Genomic DNA, 25,960 nt, shown 5'->3' with positions numbered 1-25,960 from the left:
AAACATCAAATTTCCGACATCACTGCGGCCGGAAAAATAAGAACGGGACCAAGGACGACTGAAGAGAATCGTTCAACGTGACGGAAATGCAACCCCTCCGCAAATTGCTCCAGATTTCAGTGCTGGGCCATCAACAAGTGCGAACAATTCGACGAAACATCACCGATATGGGCTTTCGGGGTCGAAGACCCGCTCGTGTATCCTTGATGACTGGACGACACAAAGATTTACCCCTCGCCTGGGCCCGTCAGCAACCACAATGGACTGCTGTGACTGGAAACGTGTTGCCTGGTCAGACGAGTCTCGTTTCAAATTGTATCGAGCGGATAGACGTGTAAAGGTATGTAGAAACCATGAAACCATGGACCCTGCCTGTCAGCAGGGGACTGTTCAAGCTGGTGGAAGCTCTGTAATGGTGTGGGGCGTGTGCAGTTGGAGTGATATAGGATCCCTGGTGTATCTAGATATGACTCTGACAGGTGACACAAACGTAAGCATCCTGTCTGATCACCTGATTCCAGTCATGTCCATTGTGCATTCCTACTGACTTGGGCAATTCCACCAGGACATTGCGACACTCCACACCTCCAGGATTGCTAGAGTGTCTCCAGGAACACTCTTCTGAGTTTAAACACTTCCGCTGGGCACCAAACTCCTCAGACATGAACATTGTTGAGCATATCTGGGATGTCTTGTAACGTGCTGTTCAGGAGAGATCACCACCCCCTCGTATTCTTACAAATTTATGGGCAGCCCTGCAGGATTCATGGTGCCAGTTCCGTCCAGCACTACTTCAGACATTAGTCGAGTCCATGCCACGTCGTGTTGTGGTACTTCTGCGTGCTCGCGGGGGGGGGGGGGGGGGGGAGGGCACTTTCTTCGGCTCTTCAGTGATAATGTTTCCTCACTAGATGGCATTCGGAGGACGTCAACAAATCCGTAAACAGGGTTATAGGTAGAAAGCGGCGTGTTGTTATGCACGAGATATCAAAGAGTGACCTTCAATAAGTGCTGAGTGTAAACATCGATAATGGGACGAAGGAAACAGCTTTCCATAGAAAAATTTTCTGCAATTGTGTCTGCCGACTGGAGTGGCCGAGCGGTTCTAGGCGCTACAGTCTGGAGCCGCACGACCGCTGCGGTCGCAGCTTCGAATCCTGCCTCGGGCATGGATGTGTGTGATGTCCTTGGGTTAGTTAAGTTTAAGTAGTTCTAAGTTCTAGGGGACTGATGACCTCAGAAGTTAAGTCCCATAACCATTTTCTCGATTGTTTCACACGTTTACTGTAATGTATCGTAAGTGCACGCTTTTAGATGGTGATCTTATATCGCAGTACATAAAATAGAGTATTGACTAGTATCACTAACTAATTGTTGTTTGATGTGCATATTATGTCATTATCTTTGCCTAACGTAAACCTTATGCCAAAATCTTGTAAATACGATGTATGAATGTCAGCAAACTACAACATTCGTTCTACCTACTGTTAATCCACTGTAAATTGTTCTCATTACCTTGTATTATGTTTTATAAATGATTGATAATGGTTTAATGCCCCAATTTAAATCGTAAAATAAACATCTGAAAGCAAGATGAGAACATTTAAAAAATATTATAGAAGCTGAGCATCCATAGTAAAAGAAAGTAGTTGGCGGTTTTCTTCCATAAAAACATATTCCTAGTGTTTCTCGAGGAGTTCATTTCTTCATTTAATGAAAATGGTCGTGGAACCTAGGTATCTCAATGCGGACTTTGCAAAACAGAAAAATAGTTTGTATTAATATTTATCAGTGATGAGAAGTGCTTAGCACCGCGACCTAGGCGGGTCAGAGCCCTTGCGATCTGACAGGAATCTCCTAGTGAATTCGAAGCTACGAACTGGTATCCTCAAACAAGCATTGTAGACTCTCTGCTATTTTTAATTAAATAAACGGTTTAGGAGACAAGCAGCAACCCAACCCTCGACTTCTTAAGAAAACGAACTCCCATGTATAAAACAGTTATAAAAGGTTTTTAAAAGGTTTGACTTATATTTAAAGTTTCTTCGAAGTCGCTAGGTTCTGTCATTCTAAAATGCTAGATGAATATAGTCTGAGTGATTTGTGCTCCGTTTTACGAAACACAAGTTATTCACTTATCTCCGTGTTTATGATGCCACATCTTCTGAACTAAGTGTTGTACAAAACACTTTCGCAGTTGAATTCAGTGGTATTGTGGATACTGTCTGCAAAATATGTTGCGTATAGGTTTGGCAGGGAAGAAATAATAAATTAAAACGTCGTACCTGATGCTGAAGTTTGACTTTATGTACAACGAAAATGTTGTAAGCGATATTTCTTTTTCGTTTCATTATTTTGTTGGGGGGGGGGGGGGGGGGCAGGAATCGACGCACAAGATGACTGAAATGTACCAGCGCCCCATCATGTTGGAACCACATGCGTTGTCTTGTAGGGAGCGGGACTTTTTCCAGCAATTTTGGCAATGCTCTGGCGAGAAAATTCCAATAGTGCCCGGCATTTAATGGCCTATGTAGCAGATACGGCCCAATGAAACAGTCCCCAACAACACCGGCCCACACATTAACGAAGAACCACACTTGATGAGCGCTAGTAACTGTGACATGTGGGTTACCCTCACTCCAAACATGCGAATTGTGCATGTTGAAGACTCCATCACGCCCGAACGTTGTTTCCTCGGTAAACAACACAGAGGATGGAACTGTAGGATGCATTCCACACTGTTCCAGGTACCACTGCGAAAACTGTGCTCTGGGTGGATAATCAACTGGTTCCAGGTTGTGGACACGCTGTAAGTGAAATGGACGTAATAATTGTTCTCGAAGGACTGTTCGTACATTCATCTGATTCCTCCCCATGTCACGTGCAATTGCACGAGTGCTGATTGAAGGATGCCCCTTCACATCCTGCAAGACAGCTTCCTCAAATTGCAGCGTTCTTACCGTGCGACGGCGTCCCTGTCCAGGTAATCTGCTAAGTGACCCGGTCTCACGCAGACGTTGGTACACAGGAGCAAAGGTCGTATGATGTGGGATACGGCGATTAGGATATTGTTGTTGATGAACCCGCTGTGCAGCTCGTCCGTTGTGGTGCGCTACGTCGTACGCACCAACCGTATCAGTGTACTCACTCTAGGTGTATCGCTCCATTAGTAAACAGGGACAATACACTACTACACTGGTGGACAGCAGTTTCCTACGACTGAAGAGCGTAATACGGCCTCTAACAACTGAAGATCCTAATACGGCCTCTAACAACTGAAGAGCGTAATACGACCTCCACCAGTTTAATTAATCCTCATAGGAAAAAATGACATTAGGGAAAAATATTTGTTTTGGTGTCCCCTACAACCTCCCAGAGTTTGTCGGTTTAAATACTTTTCACCCTGTATAATCCACTCAAGGTCGCAGTACATAACATGGAATATTGACTAGTACCACTGACTAGTTGTTCTTTGATGTGCATTACGTACTATTTTGTCTTTCAGATCCTTAAACTGGCATAAGGCCGAAATTGCAATCGTAAAATAAAATTCTAACAACTGAAAGCAACATGCAAACATTTGAAAGACTGACAACGTTTCGGCTAAAACTATTCAGTAGGCCTATTATTATCGGAGAAAGGTTTAATAATACGAATATTTGTCTTATCTTGTATGTATTAGGATGGTGAAATACTCACTGACGCCTGAGCTGATCACGGGGTAAAGCGCTCAGCAGGTTTGTCAGCCGCGGTCCTAGAGGCATGTGGAGGTGTCTGCCAAGGTAAAGGTGAGCCCTCGCCTGCCGTCGGTGTGGTCTTTAGCGCCGGCGCAGGTCACAGAGCGGGTCAGTGGCCTCCGTCTGACATTCTGAGCTCTCAATACCGTCGGCCGGGAAAGGTCAAGTGGAGTCGAAGCAACGAGACGGGAATTTTAGGAGAAGACAAATCCGCTCGCCCCACAGTTAAGTTAGTAACGAGGCAATAACTCGCAGCTTCTCGCTTCCGTTTACTGTCGTGCTCTGTACTATAGCGCTGGGTTTTCCTCCGTCGAGCCAAAAAGCACCTACTGGTGCTGCTATACTGAGGCTGTTTCTCTGTCTCATTGTCACGTGTAGTGTTAGGTTGTGAGGGAGTTGGACCACTGGGTGAGGCTGACTGTGCCACTAGATAGCAGCTGCCGCTACTTACGAGGAAGCTTTTTAGTGCATAAACATGGTGCAAAAGTGTTGCTGTTATATTCGTGTTAGTTCTGGAGAAAAATCGCATTCTCTGTGCTGGTAAGCCGAAAAACATTTTCATGTACTTACAGAACTTTGCTGTTGAGGCTTAGTTTGCACAATATTGATTCAGTTTTCTTATTGCGAACTTGATAAATATGAAGCCATGAAATTAACCTAAAATGGCCACCGAGTTCCCGCTACCTGCAGACAGAAGTTGGGGTGGTCCATCTCTACCACACAGTCAGGAGATATGGGTCAGTGCTATTTGGGAGAGGTGGATCACATTAACATTAGTTTGAAGGCATGTGGAATAATTCCACTTAACATGGCTGCAGTTCCAGGCTACGGTTATTTATCGGAAGACACCTCTACTCAAACGAATGGGAGAGCAGAATCTCACACACAGGCCAACAAACCACATCCAAGGTCAGCTACATCTACATCTACACTCCGCAAGCCACCCAACGGTGTGTGGTGGAGGGCACCTTACGTGCCACTGTCATTACCTCCCTTTCCTGTTCCAGTTGGGTATGGTTCGCAGGAAGAACGACTGCCGGAAAGCCTCCGTGCGAGCTCTAATCTCTCTGATTTTACATTCGTGATCTCCTCGGGAGGTATAAGTAGGGGGAAGCAATATATTCGATACCTCATTCAGAAACGCACCCTCTCGAAACCTGGACAGCAAGCTACATCGCGATGGAGAGTGCCTCTCTTGCAGAGTCTGCCACTTGAGTTTGCTAAACATCTCCGTAACGCTATCACGTTTACCAAATAACCCTGTGACGAAACGCGCCGGTCTTCTTTGGATCTTCACCATCTCCTCTGTCAACCCGACCTGTTACGGATCCCACACTGATGAGCAGTACTCAAGTATAGTTCGAACGAGTGTTTCGTAAGCCACCCCCTTTGTTGATGGACTACATTTTCTAAGGACTCTCCCAATGAGTCTCAACCTGGCACCCGCCTTACCAACAATTAATTTTATATGATCATTCCACTTCAAATCGTTCCGCACGCATACTCCCAGATATTTTACAGAAATAACTGCTACCAGTGTTTGTTCCGCTATCATATAATCATACAGTACTTGATCTTTCTTTCTATGCCTAGTGATTTCAAGCACATCAAAAGAGGCAAGTTGTCTGCTCAAGTCAAATTTCTTCACTTACACGACTTCTGAGTCCTACTACACTTAAAACTTCCATGATTACTTCTAATCCTACACAGATAAACCTTTTGGAAGAAATATCACCTGAGTCTTCTATTGAAAAAAAGCACGAATTTTGAAAGGGAAGTAGCAAATGTGTCAAAAGTACTAAACTTTCGTGAAAATATTGAAACTGTCAAGAGAAAGAAGGATCAGAAAAGAAAGAAAATAGAAAAAATGCGCAAAAAAGATCACCGAAGAGAAATGCTAATGAAAAAAGAAAAGAGACCTGCGACCGAACCGCCGAATCTTTCCATCAGTAAATGGGGTATGTTCTCAAGTGACTCCGATGTTTTAACCCCTCCACTGACAGAATGACCCGCTTCCTACTTCCGTATGTATAAAGCCAATACGGACTTGTAGCTGTCACGCCTTTGCGCTTACTGCTACGTATTTTAACCGTAAATAGCTCAGCCCTAATGGTAAGAGTTAGTAGTGAATTCTGGCGTTATTAATCTTTGAAGACAGCACAGCTGCCACAAGCTCAGCTCACTTTTACTCCACTCCTACCCTCGCCATTACACCACATTAACTAGGTGCTACATGGACCTTGCTAAATTCACTTGCGTATACATTTTTGACCGTTACTCGCCAGTATTTACCTATTGGATTAGTACACTCCTAACCGGACTATTTCTCAAAGAGCTGTGATGATTGAACGGGTTGGATCCACGGCCTACAGTGCCCTACAGTTCACACGGTAACACTGCCTACCTGACCCACTTAACTTGGTAGTGAGCTTACGTATCCAATCACCACTGCTAGCAGCAGTAGATAATCCTATCAGCACGACGAGAGCAGCAGACTTACCGTCGAATCCTCCTGAAAATACTTATAACTACGGTCGCCAGCTCTGAAGGAGCAAAAGAATAAATCAGTTTTTTGGCTCATTTCAAAGTGAAACGGCTTAAGTTGAATTTAAACTTAATTATGAATATTACTATTTCTGATCATTCTAGGTGATTCTACAAAGCAAATACTCTCTCAATTTCTGTGAGTTGGCTTGGTAATTACCACCAAGACAATTTAAGCAACTTAGGTTAACAAACTTCTACCCTTCAACTTATTTAATGATTTTGGGATATTACTCTTTAGACAATTGCTGTAGAATTAGTTAAGTGACTTTACTTGAAAGGTTACTCAGAAAAATTTAAGTAACTATAAATAGGCGACTCATTCTGGTGTGACCATTGCTCTTTTCTACATTCTTAAACGCTAAGGTATTCTACAACCAAAAGAATTGTAAATGAAAGAGGCGATGGTGGCCTCAGTCTGATTTCACTACACTATGTTTCAGGTTACTACACTTTACAATGAACAACATGCGTCGTAATTTTACTCATTACTATATTCTGTCCTCTGCACTTGCACAAAAGAAAACTGGTATTCTCCTTTTACATGTATACAAAGTTCGACTTAACAATTTCAAGCAGTCTTGCCTTGGGTAGACGTGTCGGTGCTGGTGGTGAGATGCATGTGGCTAACGCAGCTCTTCCTCTTCACGCCTCGTGCCCTTAATGGCGGCTGGAACTACGAGCTGTAGCACTCGTATAAGCTACTGCGCGTCCGCCATAAAATCTGGGCGCAGGAACTCTTACAATCAGCCCCAGTGGCATAGAGACAGCTTCGACAACCATTCGTCGCGTTCTACTCCACAAACGGCGACGATATTCTCCTTTTCGCTGTTGCACAGTCACTTTTGCGTGAGCACAGTTATGCACGTCCGCTCACGTCAACACTCCCCAGCCATTCCATTGTTCAGTCCCTGTGTCTCCAGCTACCTCTAGCTACGCTCGTACCACCAAGAGTGGGGGCGTTCCCCTACCACCTTTTCACCGAAATCATTTAGTATTTAAGAATATTTATATTTATTACCCTGGAGTTCATACCAGTCATAATAATTTACTACTAGCGCTTTATAACATTAAATCATACAGTAATAGCTTATAATTACCAAGAAAAAGAATACATTTGACTCCGAGAGCTTATTGCATTGTCTGAGACAGCGCTAATTCCCAGTTTCGCCAATAGATGGCATCAGGGTGCACTCCCTGGCAGTCTCACACCAGCGCGCCCGTTTCCGACGCGCGGGCTCCAAATTACTGTCAGCCCACCATCATTTCAGTTCCGTTACAGACCGAAGAAGCTGAAAGGAAAAATACTTCAAATAGCTCACCGGGATCATGAGATGCAGAAAGCTACTACACTGACGACATCGTAGAAAATGACTAAAGTAACTTTGATGAACTGAATGCAAGTGAACGTGCTGTGTGTGGTGAAATCTATTACGAAACTGAAATAAATCACTATTCGATTCACTGTGTTTCCTGTTCACTATGGTCACTTGAATACTGTTCAACATTTGGTAATAAGTGTAAGTGCTGTGGCGAGAGAAATACAGACTAAAGCTTGAACAAAACCAACAACTCATTAGAAAAGTCAATGTTCAATCAAGGTTTATAACATTCTGGTAAAATTTTTTGGACTAAAATATTCAGTAGTATAATTTTTTACTCATTGTAACATATTCCAGACAAAAAAGTGTGATTGTAAATAACACTTTTCTTATACGGTCTGTCTCTCCTCATACACTGGTCCATCTCAGCCATACACCTATAAGTGATATGACTCACTCATGCATGTTTTCATTTTATCATACCTTTTGTAATTTAAGTGGCAGTACCTGAATAACATATTATACTTCGGTTTATATGACACTCTATTCTAATATCCTGCCAGAAGCCAAAAAACGTCGAAAAACACAGAAATTTGATGTTGAAGAAAAACTTGGTCGAATTCTCTCGGACACGCTATCAGTATTTTCGTTTTCTTTTTACTATCGACAGTATTGTCACTGGTACTTAGTATAACTAAAAATACTTCGTCTGTAACGGATTGTACGAGAAGCGTTCAATAAGTAATGCCACACATATTTTTCTCGGCCAGTTTCTGTTGAAAAAATGCGGTATTTGTTGTGGCACATCGTGGAATATTCCCGCTCCAGCCCCTATAGTTTCATGAAGTTCCGGCGGCGTCATACGTAGCCTTCGTACTGGCATCTGTAACGGAGGGGCGTCCCAAGCAATGAACTATCATTGACTTTCTTTCGGCGAAAAACCTGAGCATCACAGACATTTATAGGCGCTTGCAGAATGTCTACGGAGGCCTGGCAGTGAAAAGATGATGATGATGATGTTTTGGTTTGTGGGGCGCTCAACTGCGTGGTTATCAGCGCCCGTACAATTATCCAATCTTTGCTCAGTCCAATTTCGCCACTTTCCTGGATGATGATGAAATGATGAGGACAACACAAACACCCAGTCATCTCGAGGCAGGTGAAAATCCCTGACCCCGCCGGGAATCGAACCCGGGACCCCGTGCTCGGGCTGGCAGTGAAAACAAAAGCACGGCGAGCCGTTGGGTGAGGCGTCTGTCATCATCGCAACAAGGTCCTGAAAACCTGCCCAATCTCCCCCCTGCTAGCCGGCAGCACATAGCTGTGACTCCTACAATGTAGGAACGTGCGGACACTCTCATTCGACGTGATCGATGGATCACAATCAAACACCTTGCCTCTCAACTAGACCTCTCTGTTGGCAGTGATGACATACTCGTCCACCACTAGGGGTACTGGGTAGCTCGCCGCCTGATAGAAGACCATGAAGAGCAACGAAGGGCCATCTGTGAGAACTTGCTTGCGCGTTATGAGGCTGATCGTGTCAATTTCTTGTCGAATATCGACAAAGGCGATGGAACGTAGGTTCAATACTTACGAACCGGAAACAAAACGGCAATGCATGGAGTGGCGCCGCACGATCACTCCTCTGAAGATACAGTTGGAAGGCTCACCTTCAACAGCTAAAGCCATGGTGACGGTCTTATCTGACTCTGAAGGCCCTTATTTGATGTCCTGCTTCATGGTGCAACGATCAACTCTAAAGTCTGTTGGGCTACCCTCAGGAAATTGAAAAAAAAAACGTTCAAATGTGTGTGAAATCTTATGGGACTTAACTGCTATGGTCATCAGTCCCTTAAGCTTACACACTACTTAACCTAAATTATCCTAAGGACAAACACACACACCCATGCCCGAGGGAGGACTCTAACCTCCGCCGGGACCAGCCGCTCAGTCCATGACTGCAGCGGCTAGACCGCTCGGCTAATCCCACGCGGCCAGGAAATTGAAGAAACGATTTCAACGTGTTCGTTACCGCAAGAATTCAAACGAACTTGCCATTCTCCATGACAACACAAGACCTCGCACAAATGTGCGCACCCGAAAGGAGCCCACAAAACTTCATTTTACTGTTCTTCCTCATCCACTCTACAGCCCGGATCTCGCATCTTCCGACTTCCGTCTGTTTGACCCAGTGATGGATGCATTCTGCGACAAACAGTACGTGGGTGACGGAGAGGCTACTGATGCAGAAAGACGTTGACTCCGACGTCGACTGGTACCATGAGGGCCTACAGGCCATCCCCAGTAAGGTATCGTAAGGTCATCGCATAGAATGGAGGTCATACTGAAAAATAGGGTTTTGAGACCAAAAGAGTCGATAATAATGTGGTGTATTGGAATCCTGAACTCAACCAAACTGTTTTCAGAAAAAAATATGTTGCTTTACTTATTGAACGCCCTCACGTGCTACAACTATTCAGATATTATTGTGGTATTCGGTCCAAAGACAGGTTCGATATAGCTTTCCAGACTACTATATCTCACGCAGGCCTCTTCATCTCTGCTAACTACATCCGTTTCAACCAGTTAACTGTACAGAAGACTTGGGCAGCATCCACAGTTACCCCCTCCTCCTCCCCTCCACCTCCCTCCTTTCCTCATACTTCACTCCATTGCCAAATTAAGTACCTCTTGGTCCCTCAGAAAGTGTCTCATCAATCTACATTTTCTGTTGCCCAGTCGTGCTAAAAGTTTCTTGTCTCCTCTTTTCGATTCATTTTTCTATAACATCACAGTCATAACAGTGTGCTGCCACATCCAATTAGCACTTTCCATCTGTCTTAGTAATACCCAATACGGGTCTCTTCATCAAAAAGGGAGGAAACCCTAGTTTGTAAATTAATTTCGTACTGAGAGACGATGTGTCGCTAGCAATACGCACTGACTGTAAATGTTGTTTTCAGACACATAGCAACAATGTTATTTAAATCACTATTTTGTTTACCGAAATTAGCTCAAGGCCATTTTTACTCGTCATGTTTATTTCTTTTTCCGGCTACGGAGTAGGCAATCAACGTAAATATTGTGCGGAATTAGTATTTAATTTAGGGGTGACTAGACACTTGAACAAGAAAACAAATAACAGGATTAGCGTTTCCACAACTTAACAAATAGCCTCTAGTCCCCTAATGTTACATCAATGCCCGTTCCCAACTGGCCATGCTTGATTGGCTGTTGCCTTCAATAACTGCTTACACAACATTACTGATTTACTTAATTTATTAATAATAGTTCACCGAAAAACAAGTCTTAAAGCATTTCATAGAAAGACTGGTTAAATAACTTTTCCTTTGATTAATAGGGTAATAAATTCTCAACCAATAATAGGAGCAAACAACCTTCCAAATAAAAACTTACAGAATCGTAATGGTAGAACGGTACCTTACAAACTTCAAAGTTCACATTTATTTAAAACGCAGATATTTAAACATTTCCAAAACTCACAGCATATTTGTCAAATTCCAGGATTTATAACCCGCTGAACTGACAATTTCAAATCTGTCCAATGAGTAATCCTGATAACAGAAAATTAAGTTCACAAATATCAAATATAACAACTTTATGACAACGCCCATCCGGAATTGGCCACACTTTTACTCAATCGTAAATTCCATTGAAAAGTGACAGTTACTGCTCAATCTCCAAATAGTTAAGAGAACTAACACCGCAGAAATCACTGAAGGTTAATACATGTACCGTATTCCACTGCCTTCTTCTCCAATATCATGACATCCTTATTGTGGGCGAACACGCTACAGCAGAGTGTGTTCAGGTTGAACCCATGGTGTCTTGTCTATCTGCCGTGGCAAAACACCCGCAAACGACGTCGGCCACAGCTCGCCGTAAATTGCGTCCATATACAGGGTGGCGCACGAAATATGTTACCATTTTGTTTTTGAATATAAACTTTATTGTCAATACAAAATGAAAGGAACATATACTACAATGAAGAGCCGTCTATGGAGATTTATTCTAACTCAGCACATGCTCAATATGTCCACCATTTCGTTTCTTAACTTCCTTCAAACGAACACTGAAGTTAGTGATTACCCTACGGCACATGTCTTCCATAATTTCACTGCAAGCTTGAAGAATAAGTCTGCTGAGCTCCATTAAATCACTTGGACGTTTCGGGAAAATTTATTCCTTTTGGTACCCCCAAAGAAAAAAGTCACATGGATTGAGGTCTGGACTATTGGGGGGCCAATTTTGTCCGTCATTTAAGCGACCTGGAAACCTGAATGAAATGATCCGCATGTCGAACTGCTCATATAAAAACTCCAGCAAAGTGTTTGCAGTACGTGGTCTTGCTCCATCTTGCATGGACCACTGCGTGTTGAAGGGCAAGGCAGTAGCGAGAAGCGAAGCATGCTCAAATAACGCTCGCTGTTCACAGTTTCTTCAAAGAAAAAGGGTCCAATAAGTCCGTGACTGGAAATTGATGCCCACGCTGTAATCCTCGGAGCATAATGTTGTCGTTCATGAAGCACTTGTGGGTTTTCCGTGGCCCAAAAGCGTACATTTTGTTTGTTAACCACGCCGTCTAAATTAAAATGCGCCTCGTCTGAAAACCAAACGTTGTTGAGAGTTTCTTTCCTATCCTCCGCCCACTGAGCAAACAGTAGTCTCTGCTGCTTGTGTTCTTCAGTGAGCTTCTGTGCACAGGTCATCTTGTATGAGTACACATGGAGGTCACTTTTAAGAATGCGCTGAACGGAGCGTCTGGATATTCCTAGTTGCACTGCTGCCTTTCTACACGATTTCCCGGGACTTCTCTGTACAGCAACTCGTACCGCTTCAATATTCTCCGGCGAACAAACAGGTTTAGGCCGAGGTCGCACCTCTTCCAATACTGCTCCTTCCTGTACAAATTTATCGTACAACCTGTGAATGGTCTTCTTGCAAGGGACCCATCGTGTGGTAAACTGTTGTCAAAAACGCCTCTTAGGCACAACAAGGCTTTTCTTTTCATGAAAAAGTAACACAACTGCCGATCGTTGCTCTGTCGTCAGTCTTCCATTGCCAGCCATTGCTAGTGTCCTAGCGGCAGTTTCGTGAATTACACGTCATTTCGTAACTCATTTGTTTTTCCAAGCTCTGCTGGTAGTGCTGTAGAGATCCCAGCAGGATCTCTAATGTGCGTCGTAAATTGTGAAAGAAACAATTGGTAACACATTTCGTGCGCCACCCTGTAATTCCAGAGCCCACTGCTTGTCCTTCCACAACAGCGTTGAATTCCCAAGCGTCTCGGTTTCACCACCAGTTCATTACCACAGAGTGACAAAATTATTAAGGCACAATTCGGACCATCCGGACCCCAACACATTGCCGTTCTGCCCTTCTCGCTCGGTACTCACTTACCCTCCACTCGTCGCCAGAGGGCCACTCGCCACCAACACGGCGCCCCAGTATCTCTAGCGAGGCCAATATCGACCTTAACACTCGCGGCGGGAACACAACCGTGCAGAAAATCGGCACAATGTAAAAGCGCAGTTAACTGATTCTGTCGTCAGCGTTACGCAACTTTCTTCTCGATTTATTTATTATGTATTATTTTTCGGTGTAATGTAAATAATCATACATTTATCTTACAGTGATAGCTTCCACGACCGGTTGTCTTATTTTCCGGTGACTCTTCCGATTTGTGTGGTCGTTGCTCATGAAACTTTGTCGTTCTTGACGTTTCGTCCATAGCTGCGTTGGACATCTTCAGAGGTTATCCCAGTACCGCCGAGTCTTGCAGCGGAACCCGGAACACTTACGAGGATGCCCAGTGGAGCTCCAGGTGAAACGTCAGAGACGAAGCAGTTTCATGAAAACGACCGTTCAAGCTGGAAGAGTCGCCAACAACATAAATTTATCGTCAGTAACATTTATTGGTATATACAGAGTGGGAAGTATATTATTAACATCATAAAAGAACGCATTTACAAATAGCACCAAGTTTAATGAGCGACTTGTGTGCCTGAGGATGTTCCTTTAGTTGTCCCTCCTCCGGGCTGCTAAGAAAGCCACCTCGAAATGAGACCAACTGACACTGGGGAACCTCTGCAGCTTTAGTCTTACCGCTAAAAATACGACTTGCGGTTCTTTTCTTACAAGGGCGCGTCACTCGTTAGCTCGGGACACGCCCTCCATTACCCGAAACTCGTTGCGCTTTCGCAGTTATCTTTTTGTACTTCGTAACTGCTGGTCTTCCTCGTCAAGACGGTGCCATTTCCAAGGAAACGTGAAGTCGTCTTGTTACAGGCTACTCCGAAGGTACTTTGCTTGCAGCAAACAAGACGCCGTATTAGGATTTCAGGAGGTTACCATTCTTTGCGGAACTGCTGTATAGGAAGTGAATTCTAGTGAAGAGCCATTTCATGTGCCAAACGGTCTAAAGAGACAGCATTCGTCTGGGCTCGCCAGCTGGAACGGAAGGCCTGGCGATTGACATTTGTGTCACCTGTTGTTACGTTCACCAAAGGTCCACTAATTTATGCTTAACAATGTTTTTCTTAATCACTTTAGGTAATATGTTAAATTCATAAATGCTGTTAGCTTTCCTCTACGATGCAAGGTTTTTTTTCAGAATTTAATTATGAAGATCCACGAAAGTCATACAAATAGTAGACATGAAAAAGGTTTATTAGAAAAGCAATGTAAAATTAGGCACTCCTAACAGTATAATGAAGCATTATACAAACTTATAATATCTCTTCCATTTCCCCCCTCAAATCCTCATCGTGTTTTCTTCCATGCACTGCCTGAGGACACTCCGTATGCAGTGTCCAGCAGCAGTCACCTGTCATGATGACATCACGTCAGCCCGGACACTTTGAAAGACGTGCACTTCATTCACAATTCAGTGCCCGCATTTCGTATTTCTAATCCACCTATTCTGGTATTCGGTAAAATAATAATTCAGGTAATATTAATAATTTCTATGGGTTGCCTGATTTATTTTACGATTTTTACAGCTTGTCTCACACTGATCTGTGAGAGGAGCTTGGCGCCAGGAATTTTCTTTATTTATAGGCGAGGGCAGCAGTCTTCCTACCAGCCATGATGGCTCCCCGTTTCCTATCCTTTTTTCCGATCGCCAGGGCAGCACGTGGTGTCGTTTGAACGTTCAGTAGTGGCCAAAGTTTCTCCTGTTCTCAGTTCCCCAACCTGCCTTACCAACCTTGTAACTGATATTTCTTCTCAATTTCAACGTCGCGAGGTCGCCTCCCTGTGAAATTCCGGCCCCATGATTGGCCAGTTCAGGTGCGCGCCCGTTTTTCGCGGGCGGGCGCCAACCGCCCTCCGCGGATGGATAGTGGACAAAGGGGCAGTAGGCAGTTCTAGTGCGACCGTGCCGGAGACCGTAGGTACCGTTTCCAGGAGATGAAGTTTGGTAAGCTTGAGCGCCGACGTGCACTGTAGATCGCTCCCTGCGACCCTGATAGGTCACTGTGAATAGTTTCGCATCTTGCGGGTTTTATTGCTTTAATACGGGAGGCTACCGAGCGATTCACGCACAGTAGCATCTTCTTAGTCTTGGCTAATTCCTGGTGGTGGTCGCTGCACGCCTGCAACCCTTTCCTTTACTAAATGGGATTCTGTTTGATAATATGACGATGGTTACTAAAATTCCTTTCCTCCTGCTATCATGGCGTGTTGTGAACGTACATTAGGGCAGGCTGCTGAACTCGAATCTTTCTTCCCCCCACCTCCATTTGGTTGTATTGTTGTTCGATTCTCAACTGTTTAATAAATGAGTCCGTAAATCTTACATTCTCTCTCTTTCCTTACGTGAACTCTCCCCTAGTGTAACAGAATAATGCGGAACTATAACGGCTGCTGTAAGGTCGTGCAGGTCTCGCGTCACTAACGATAGTATAAAGATTCCATATCGCGCGCCCGGCACGACCATTGCACGCATGGAACCGATAACAGTAGTAATCATGTTCAACTATTCCCCATTGATACACTGGGAAGTGTTCGTGGCTCAGTGTGAGTACGTGAGCACTAAATCCACTTGATGTGGTGGAAGTAGTGGCCTCTGTTTTGCCTTGCTGGTTTAGACAAAAAATATCAAAAAATCACAGCCCCTACTGCAAGGAATAGTAACTAGAAAAAAAAAAGGAATCAACGAGCCACCACTTTTAACTTCCATTCCATTTACGACCTTCCAGCATGCTGTATGCACTGTCATGTACATTCCACATTTTCGACTTCTTCTAAAGTGTCATTTTCGACTTTGTTATGTTGACTTGAAAACTGGTCTCGGCTCGAAACTAGACACTCAATGAAAAATAAAATATCTGCAACTTGGATTGTTTTTTTCTTTCCATACATTCCATTTGTTTGGTGTCTCGATGGACTCTTCCTCTCTGTTCCTCACTCTCAGCACCTAGACTTATTTGGAAAATAGCTGATGTGGAAGTCCAGAAAGTGCATCTTCAGGTTCATTGAGGGGTAGAATACTTTCAAGTTATGTGGGTCACTCCAAAAGAAATGCACACTTTTTTTAAAAAAAATCTTTTATTCTACATGTTTGAAATTTTTGCAGTGTGTAGATACATCCTTTAGGAACAAAATTTTCATTTCATTTCCATCCCTCTCAACTGCCTCACGCCATCTTGGAACCAACGCCTATATACACGCACGGTTAAATTCTGGACCAAACTGTTGGAGCCACTGTTTGACGGCGTGCACAAGGGAGTCATCATCTTCAAACCTTGTTCCACGAAGAGTCTTTCAGTTTCCCAAAGAGATGATAGTCACATGGAGCCAGGTCAGGACTGTAAGGCGTGTGTTTCAGTATTGTCCATCCGAGTTTTGTGATCGCTTCCATGGTTTTTTGACTCAGATGTGGCCGCGCGTTGTCCTGCAACAGCAAAACATCCTGCTTTTGCCGATGTGGTCGAACACGACTCAGTCGAGCTTGAAGTTTCTTCAGTGTCGTCACATATGCATCAGAATTTATGGTGGTTCCACTTGGCATGATGTCCACAAGCAAGAGTCCTTCGGAATCGAAAAACACCATAGCCATAACTTTTTCAGCAGAAGGTGTGGTATTGAATTTTTTTTCTTGAGTGAATTTGCATGTTGCTACTCCATTAATTGCCTCTTCGTCTCTGGTGAAAAATGATGAAGCCATGTTTCATCACCTGTCACAATTCTTCCAAGAAATTCATGTCCACCATTCTCGTACTGTTCAAGAAGTTCGCTGCATACTGTTTTTCTTGTTTCTTTGTGCGCCACTGTCAACATCCTGGGAACCCACCTGGCACAAACGTTTTGTAACGCCAACACTTTCAGTATTCTGCAAGCACTTCCTTCCCCTGTCCCAACGTAGCGTGACAATTCGTTCACTGTGGTGCGTCTGTCAGCAGTCACCAATTCGTTAACTCTCTGCACATTGTATGGAGTGTGTGCAGTACGAGGCCTGCCGCTGCGAGGACAATCCTCAATGTTGCCGTGCCTGCTTTCATCACGTAACCTGCTTGCCCACCGACTAACTATACTGCGATCGACAGCAGCATCTCCATAGACCTTTTTCAACCTCTTGTGGATGTTTCCCACAGTCTCGGTTTCACAGCACAGGAATTCTAAGACAGCACGTTGCTTCTGACGAACGTCAAGTGTAGCAGCCATCTTGAAGACCTGCTGTGATGGCGACACTCACGGGAACAGGTTGAACTAAGTTTGAAAACAAGCGGGAAGGATGTATCTACACACTGTAAAACTTTCACACATGCAGAATGAAAACTGTATTTTTACAAAAATAGTGTGCATTTCTTTTGGAGTGACCCTCGTACATAGCAGGTCTCTTACCATATTGTCGTAATCAAGGTTTGTCTAAATGATATCCACGACGATCTTTAAACTTCATTCATTTTGACTTCAAATGTTTCTTATTTCATTATTTTCCCTATGTCGGGACCGATACATTTTTTTCTCTCACTTTGGATGGTGATTGCCATTCTTAAATAGCCTCAGAAGTTCCAAGTGAGAAATGGTGCTTTAAACGAGAACGTTTTCAATTTCCCAACTAATTGACCGTCAACCCTTACGATACAGCCCATTAGCAGCATGAAAACGCAAGTAGGGCCACCACTTGTGTCGGTGAGCGCACGCACCCGAACCTCATTATAGACGGCCACCGGAACCATCTAAGCAGAACCGATTTTGAGCAGCGAAAGCCCGGACCACCCCAGGGCCACACGTACGCCTCGTTACTGCGCTCGCAGTATTCATTACGTAGACGTTGCTAGGCTGGAGGAATTGTCGGTTTCCGCTGATGGAAGCTACTTGCCGGAGTGTGGCTCTTGCAACCGCGATCAGTGAATTGTGTTTCCGGAATGGTCCTCCACAACAGTTACAAGCATTTACTGAAACCAACAGAGGTTGTATTGGCGCCAGAGCTTAGCACTATACCGTGTGTGTGTGTGTATTTAGATCAACTTTAAAAATTGTGTGTATAAAGCCAAAATACACTGACGGAAAACAAAAAGGTTTGAAACATCCCCTTAGAAAAAATTTATAAATGACAGTGCTGGTAAACCTCTTACGTTATTTCATTTTCAAACAGCTGAGCAATACTGAACGTACTCAGATATTTCTCTCTTTACTTATTCTGAGGCCGGCCGGAGTGGCCGAGCGGTTCTAGGCCCTACAGTCTGGAACCGCGTGACCGCTACGGTCGCAGGTTCGAATCCTGCCTCGGGCATGGATGTGTGTGATGTCGTTAGGTTAGTTAGGTTTAAGTAGTTCTAAGTTCTAGGGAACTGATGACCTCAGCAGTTAAGTCCCATAGTGCTCAGAGCCATTTGAACCGCTTTTAGCGCAATGCAATCTGACTTTCAATGATCCCTACAAAACAATGGCCCTCACTAACAATAACCTATACCTTTAATGAATCACTTACCTCACAAAAATCTTCGTTACTCGAACTACTGCAATACAGCGAGCGCCAATACTGCTAGCTAAATAAAAGATTCTACCTACTGAAGGCACTGACTACTGATAGGCATAGTTAGCAAATGAAAGATTTTGATGGAGAACAAACAATGTATTTACCTTAACAATGTTCAAAAGTCATATATATATATACAACGCTACGCGCTGTTCACATCCAACTGCCCAACACTACAATAGTGAATATTCCATCAATGCCAACGGACCACAGACTGCACATAGTACAGTCAGTGACTTTCATACAGAGCGCTAGGTGGCATTACCAACATAAGAACCTAAACAGCCTACTTACAAGCTGTGCGACATCAACGGAAGTTCGTAGGCCTGTATCCACATCTGCAAGATGTCTGTTAAAATTTTGCATAAGGTTAGGGCTAGTTGCTGTACTATGAACATAAAAATCAGGTTTGCTTTAAATACACGTGGCAACGATAGTGAGCGTTAGTTACCTTTGAGATTGGAGGCGGAGAGCTGATATTAGTCAAGAATTTCTTTAATGCGACAAAGACGCCATCATCAGTACCTCACTGAGTTTGAACGAGGTCGTGTAATGGGGCTGCGAGAAGCTGGGTGCCCTCTCTGCGATACTGCATAAAGACTTGGCAGGGCTGCAGTCACTATACATGATTTCAGGAAGCAGTCGCGACAGCGTACGGTCGCAAGAACACCGGGCTCCGGGTGGCGATGTGGCACTGCCGAGAGGCAAGACTATGGTTACAATGAAATGAACACCCTTAGCTGCTTACAGGCGTTGACATACGTCAACGGGGACAGATGGAAATGTGTGCCCCGACCGGGACTCGAACCCAGGATCTCCTGCTTACATGGCAGACGCTCTATCCATCTGAGCCACCGAGGACACAGAGGATAGGGCGACTGCAGGGATTTATCTCTGGCACGCCTCCCGCGAAACCCACATTCTCAACGTATTGTCCCGCACTACATTCGTAGTGCCCCCGTCCATTATACTCATTACTCGCGGCGCGTTGCCGATTCCCGGCAACGTTTGTGCATTCTAACGAGCTGCATGGTCACCGATGGTATCTGCTCTTTCGGACATGTCCGAAAGAACAGATACCATCTTAGTATATATATAGTTAAGGCTCACCGGCCACTTGAACATCTTCTTCTTCTGTGCGAATGCACAAACAGTGCCCGAACTCTTACGGGAATCGGCAACGCGCCGCGAGTAATGAGTATAATGGGCGGGGGCACTATGAATGTAGTGCGGGACAATACGTTGAGAATGTGGGTTTCGCGGGAGGCGTGCCAGAGATAAATCCCTGCAGTCGCGCTATCCTCTGTGTCATCGGTGGCTGAGATGGATACCTCATCATCATCACAGGGAGGCGGTACTGACTGTTGTGAATTATTAACACTGGGTTTCTTAGCAAAATTATGCCGGCACGGTAGCTCAGCGTGTCCGGTCACAGAGCCGGTTGGCGTCTGTAATAAAAAACTGAGTGGAAGGAGCAACCACCGAACTTGAACAGGATGTCTTGCGACGTCCGCAACCACCGAACACAACGATCAATAACGAACAAAATGAAAAAAAAAGATGGATAGAGCGTCTGCCATGTAAGCAGGAGATCCCGGGTTCGAGTCCCGGTCGGGGCACCCATTTTCATCTGTCCCCGTTGACGTATGTCAACGCCTTTAAGCAGCTAAGGGTGTTCATTTCATTGTAAATTCATTCTAATGAGCTGCATGGTCACCGATGTTATCTGTTCTTTCGGACATGTCCGAAAGAACAGATACCATCTTAGTATATGCAAGACGTGTTCGTCGTTTGGCTCTGCATTGTACTGCATCTGCAGCACCAATTTGAGCAGCAGTTGGCATCACAGTGGCTCAGCGAACTTTTACATATCGGTTACTTCAAGGACAGCTCCGAGCCAGACGCGCTGTAGCGTGCAATCCACTGACCCCAAACCACCGCCAAATGAGACTTCAGTGGGTGGTGTCAAGCGAGAGGTCTTTAGAGGGCAGGGTTGACGCCTGTTGTGTTTTCTGATGAAAATTGGTCCCGCCTTGGCGCCAGTGATGAGCTTATGTTGAGGGCCTGCAACCAACCTGTTTGCGTGCTGCACACACCTTACCTAAACCTGGAGTTATGCTCTGCAGAGTGATTTTGTATGGCAACAGGAGCACTTTCGTGGCTGTTCCACGCATCCCGCCTGCAAAACCTGTACGTCATTCTGGTGATTCGACCTTTTGTGCTGCTCTTCACGCACAGCATTCCATGGAGTGTTCCCCAACAGCATAACGGTCGCCCACATACCGCTGTTGTAACTGAATATGCTCTACAGAGTGTCGAAATGTTGCCTTGACCGATTCGATCACCAGAACTGTCTCCAATCGAGCAAACATGGGACATCCTCGGAAGACAACTCTAGCGTCATTCACAATCAGCATTAGCCGTCCATGCGTTACCAACCCGTGATTTTGCAATGTTACTTACATATTTTCTGAAAGATTCCTTGACGCCTTCAGATGCCAGTCTTTATTTTATGTACGATAGTACAATTTCGGTCTTAGGCAATTTTCATGTACCTGAAACGGAAGTATTATACACTGGATACATTAGTGAAATTTGTGATTTTGATCTAGGAACAAGTCATATCTGTAGATATACTACGCGCATTATAACTTACTTTAAGGATGATTTTTAATAGTGAATTATCTGATATATATCATTGCTCCTATTACTCCATGTCATGCTCATAAAATAAATCCGAGATGTTCGCGCTATTATCGGAGCACGATACTTTCGAGCAGTTGTTGCAAAGCTCTTATATATAAGGTCCATGTTTTAACGTACTTAACACTAGTAAGATTATATTTGAGAGAGCAACCAGCCATAAATTTGTGGCAGATTGCTGTCTCCACACCATCAACATTTGTCTTCAAATAACAGCCATGGTCTCCAAGCATCTCATCCTATGACAAAATTGCATTAAGATTATACTTGTTTTACAGAAATTTGCTACTTAACCTGCATGTGCCTTTGTTCTCAATTATATTTAATTCTCGTTCATCATTGGTGTAATCATGACTGTATGTGATTCCTTTAAAGTAACTTGTAACTATTTGTTCTGTTATTGTGGGAACACGTCATTTTTGAATAGCAAATTTCTGTAAAACAATTTTAATCTTCCCAGTGCCAAGTACGTTAAAACATGGGGCTATATATATATATATATATATATATATATATATATATATACAGGGTGAGTCACCTAACATTACCGCTGGATATATTTCGTAAACCACATCAAATACTGACGAATCGATCCCACAGACCGAACGTGAGGAGAACCTCTGACGTTCAGTTGCGTGTTGTAACAAACACGGGCCACAGTAGGCGAGCAGCATCTGCAGAGACATGTTTACGATGACGACCGTGTTTACGAGTGTGGCTGTAGTGCACTGTTGTGGTTTGGTCTAGCTGTCGCAGTGTCCGCATGTAGCGCTTGCTGCTGTTGTTATTCTGCATTCGTCTCCGCACGCAGAGCAACTGTAGTACACCGTGTTACCAGACCTCTGTGATAGTGTAGTGTTGTAGGAACTGTGACCATGGTGTATTCCAACTCTGAAAAGGCGGAGGTGGTACTCATCTATGGCGAGTGTCGACGAAATGCAGCTGAAGTCTGCAGGGTGTATGCAGAACGGTACCCGGACAGAGAGCATCCAATGTGCCGCACATTGCAAAACATCTACCGCCAACTGTATGCAACAGGTATGGTCGTAGCACGCAAACGGGTCCGTAACAGGCCCGTCACAGGAGAAGCGGGTGCAGTTGGTGTGTTAGCTGCTGTTGCCATGAACCCACACATGAGTACACGGGACATTGCGAGAGCCGGTGGACTGAGTCAAAGTAGTGTCATGCGCATACTGCATCGTCACCGCTTTCACCCGTTTCATGTGTCGCTACATCAACAATTACATGGTGATGACTTTAATCATCAGGTGCAATTCTGTCAATGGGCATTAACAGAGAATGCGTTGCAGTTCTACCTGTTTACCGATGAAGCGGGTTTCACAAACCACGGGGCAGTGAATCTACGGAACATGCATTACTGGTCCGTGGACAGTCCTCGCTGGCTCAGACAGGTAGAGCGACAGCGACCGTGGACTGTAAATGTATGGTGCGGAATCATTGGCGACCACCTCATTGGTCCTCACTTCATTGCAGGGGCCCAAACAGCTGCAACATACATCGCGTGTCTACAGAATGATCTGCCAACGTTGCTCGAAAATTTCCCACTGGAAGCGCGTCGACGTATGTGGTATCAGCATGATGGTGCACCTGCACATTCCGCAATTAACACCAGGCTGATCCTTGACAGGATGTTCGACGGGCGTTTCATAGGCCGTGGAGGACACATAAATTGGCCAGCCCGTTCTCCTGATCTTACACCTCTGGACTTCTTTCTGTGGGGTACGTTAAAGGAGAATGTGTACCGTGATGGACGGCCGGAGTGGCCGTGCGGTTCTAGGCGCTACAGTCTGGAGCCGGGCGACCCCTACGGTCGCAGGTTCGAATCCTGCCTCGGGCATGGATATGTGTGATGTCCTTAGGTTAGTTAGGTTTAATTAGTTCTACGTTCTAGGCGACTGATGACCTCAGAAGTTAAGCCGCATAGTGCTCAGAACCATTTGAACCATTTGTACCGTGATGTGCCTACAACCCCAGAGGATATGAAACAACGTATTGTGGCAGCCTGCGGCGACATTACACCAGATGTACTGCGGCGTGTACGACATTCACTACGCCAGAGATTGCAATTGTGTGCACCAAAGGATGGCCACCACATTGAACATCTATTGGCCTGACATGTCGGGACACACTCTATTCCACTCCGTAATTGAAAACGGAAACCACCTGTGTACGTGTACCTCACCCCTCATGGTAATGTACATGTGCGTCAGTGAAAAAGACCAATAAAAAGGTGTTAGCATGTGGACGTAATGTGCTGTTCCAGTCTCTTCTGTACCTAAAGTCCATCACCGTTCCCTTTGGTGCTCTCCGATACACACGATCGAACATCGGAGGAGTGGTACTCAAGCGTAAACTTGAGGTTACAATATCTCCGGATGTAATTAACATTTTCCAATGCAACAAACGGCACTGATTACGTATTTGTTTATATGTTCAGATGTGCTAACAAAACTAACGTGGTTCCATTTAAAAAAACGTAGGTGTGTTTTAAAAATCATACTTCCATGCATTTTTGTATGGTTTGTATTAAACAATTACAGTAGCCCCTCTCCTCACGTTCGGTCTGTGGAATCGGTTCGTCAGTATTTGATGTGATTTACGAAATACACTCCTGGAAATTGAAATAAGAACACCGTGAATTCATTGTCCCAGGAAGGGGAAACTTTATTGACACATTCCTGGGGTCAGATACATCACATGATCACACTGACAGAACCACAGGCACATAGACACAGGCAACAGAGCATGCACAATGTCGGCACTAGTACAGTGTATATCCACCTTTCGCAGCAATGCAGGCTGCTATTCTCCCATGGAGACGATCGTAGAGATGCTGGATGTAGTCCTGTGGAACGGCTTGCCATGCCATTTCCACCTGGCGCCTCAGTTGGACCAGCGTTCGTGCTGGACGTGCAGACCGCGTGAGACGACGCTTCATCCAGTCCCAAACATGCTCAATGGGGGACAGATCCGGAGATCTTGCTGGCCAGGGTAGTTGACTTACACCTTCTAGAGCACGTTGGGTGGCACGGGATACATGCGGACGTGCATTGTCCTGTTGGAACAGCAAGTTCCCTTGCCGGTCTAGGAATGGTAGAACGATGGGTTCGATGACGGTTTGGATGTACCGTGCACTATTCAGTGTCCCCTCGACGATCACCAGTGGTGTACGGCCAGTGTAGGAGATCGCTCCCCACACCATGATGCCGGGTGTTGGCCCTGTGTGCCTCGGTCGTATGCAGTCCTGATTGTGGCGCTCACCTGCACGGCGCCAAACACGCATACGACCATCATTGGCACCAAGGCAGAAGCGACTCTCATCGCTGAAGACGACACGTCTCCATTCGTCCCTCCATTCACGCCTGTCGCGACACCACTGGAGGCGGGCTGCACGATGTTGGGGCGTGAGCGGAAGACGGCCTAACGGTGTGCGGGACCGTAGCCCAGCTTCATGGAGACGGTTGTGAATGGTCCTCGCCGATACCCCAGGAGCAACAGTGTCCCTAATTTGCTGGGAAGTGGCGGTGTGGTCCCCTACGGCACTGCGTAGGATCCTACGGTCTTGGCGTGCATCCGTGGGTCGCTGCGGTCCGGTCCCAGGTCGACGGGCACGTGCACCTTCCGCCGACCACTGGCGACAACATCGATGTACTGTGGAGACCTTACGCCCCACGTGTTGAGCAATTCGGCGGTACGTCCACCCGGCCTCCCGCATGCCCACTATACGCCCTCGCTCAAAGTCCGTCAACTGCACATACGGTTCACGTCCACGCTGTCGCGGCATGCTACCAGTGTTAAAGACTGCGATGGAGCTCCGTATGCCACGGCAAACTGGCTGACAACGTTAGGTGACTCACCCTGTATATGAGCTTTGCAACAACTGCTCGAAAGTGACGTGCTCTTAAAATAGCGTCATCATCTTGGATTTATTTTATGAGCATAACATGGAGTAATAAGAGTGACGACCTACATGACATATTTTACTGCTAAAAAAATCATCCTTAAAGTAAGTTATAATGCGCCTGATATATCTACAGACATAACTTGTTCCTACATCAACGTAGCAAGTTTCACTAATGCATTTAATGTAAAATGCTTCCAGGTTTAGATACTTGAAAATTGCCTAAGGCTGAAATTGTACAGTCGTTCATGAGATAAAGAGAATGGAAGCTGAAGGCATCAAGAAATCTTTCAAAAAATTCGTCGCAGCTGCGGACCGTATCGCATTCAAAATTAATTGCATTTGTTACCTAGACGTATTTTCAAACCCTTTCATTATTTTACATTCAATATTTTCTGGTGTCAACATTTTTTTTCCGTCGGTGCAGGACTTAACGATACCTTGGGATGGTAAATACGGCTTCGTTAGTCAGTAACGACTGATTGTCCCGATGTCGTTAGACTGTGCCCGCTGCAAGCTTATTTGGTGGATGGTATTTAGCGGCAGAATGTATCCGGTAGCACCGAAAGCCCACACACGAAAACTATCGACTGGCCCGGGAGCGGAACGTGGCGGAAAGGGCGCTATAAATCAGCGTCATCTCTGACACGGAGCCGTCACGCGCCATCCGCCGGCGCCTCTGAACCGCAATAGGACGCAGATAACCCCTGGTGGCCGTAAA

General features: G+C 45.1%; 1 protein-coding gene and 1 non-coding gene across 2 annotated transcripts in view; both read right to left on the bottom strand.

Annotated features, from left to right (window-relative positions):
• LOC126416207 (uncharacterized) overlaps positions 1-25,960 on the bottom strand; it is a 1,274,366-nt gene that overhangs the window by 336,025 nt on the left and 912,381 nt on the right. The window lies entirely within an intron of this gene.
• On the bottom strand, positions 19,402-19,475 carry Trnat-ugu (transfer RNA threonine (anticodon UGU)). Its single transcript has one exon. It is a non-coding gene; the product is annotated as a tRNA-Thr (tRNA).

This window comes from Schistocerca serialis, chromosome 8 (assembly GCF_023864345.2).
Source record: "Schistocerca serialis cubense isolate TAMUIC-IGC-003099 chromosome 8, iqSchSeri2.2, whole genome shotgun sequence".
NCBI lineage: Eukaryota > Metazoa > Arthropoda > Insecta > Orthoptera > Acrididae > Schistocerca > Schistocerca serialis.
This window is presented reverse-complemented; position numbering and strand designations above follow the sequence as displayed.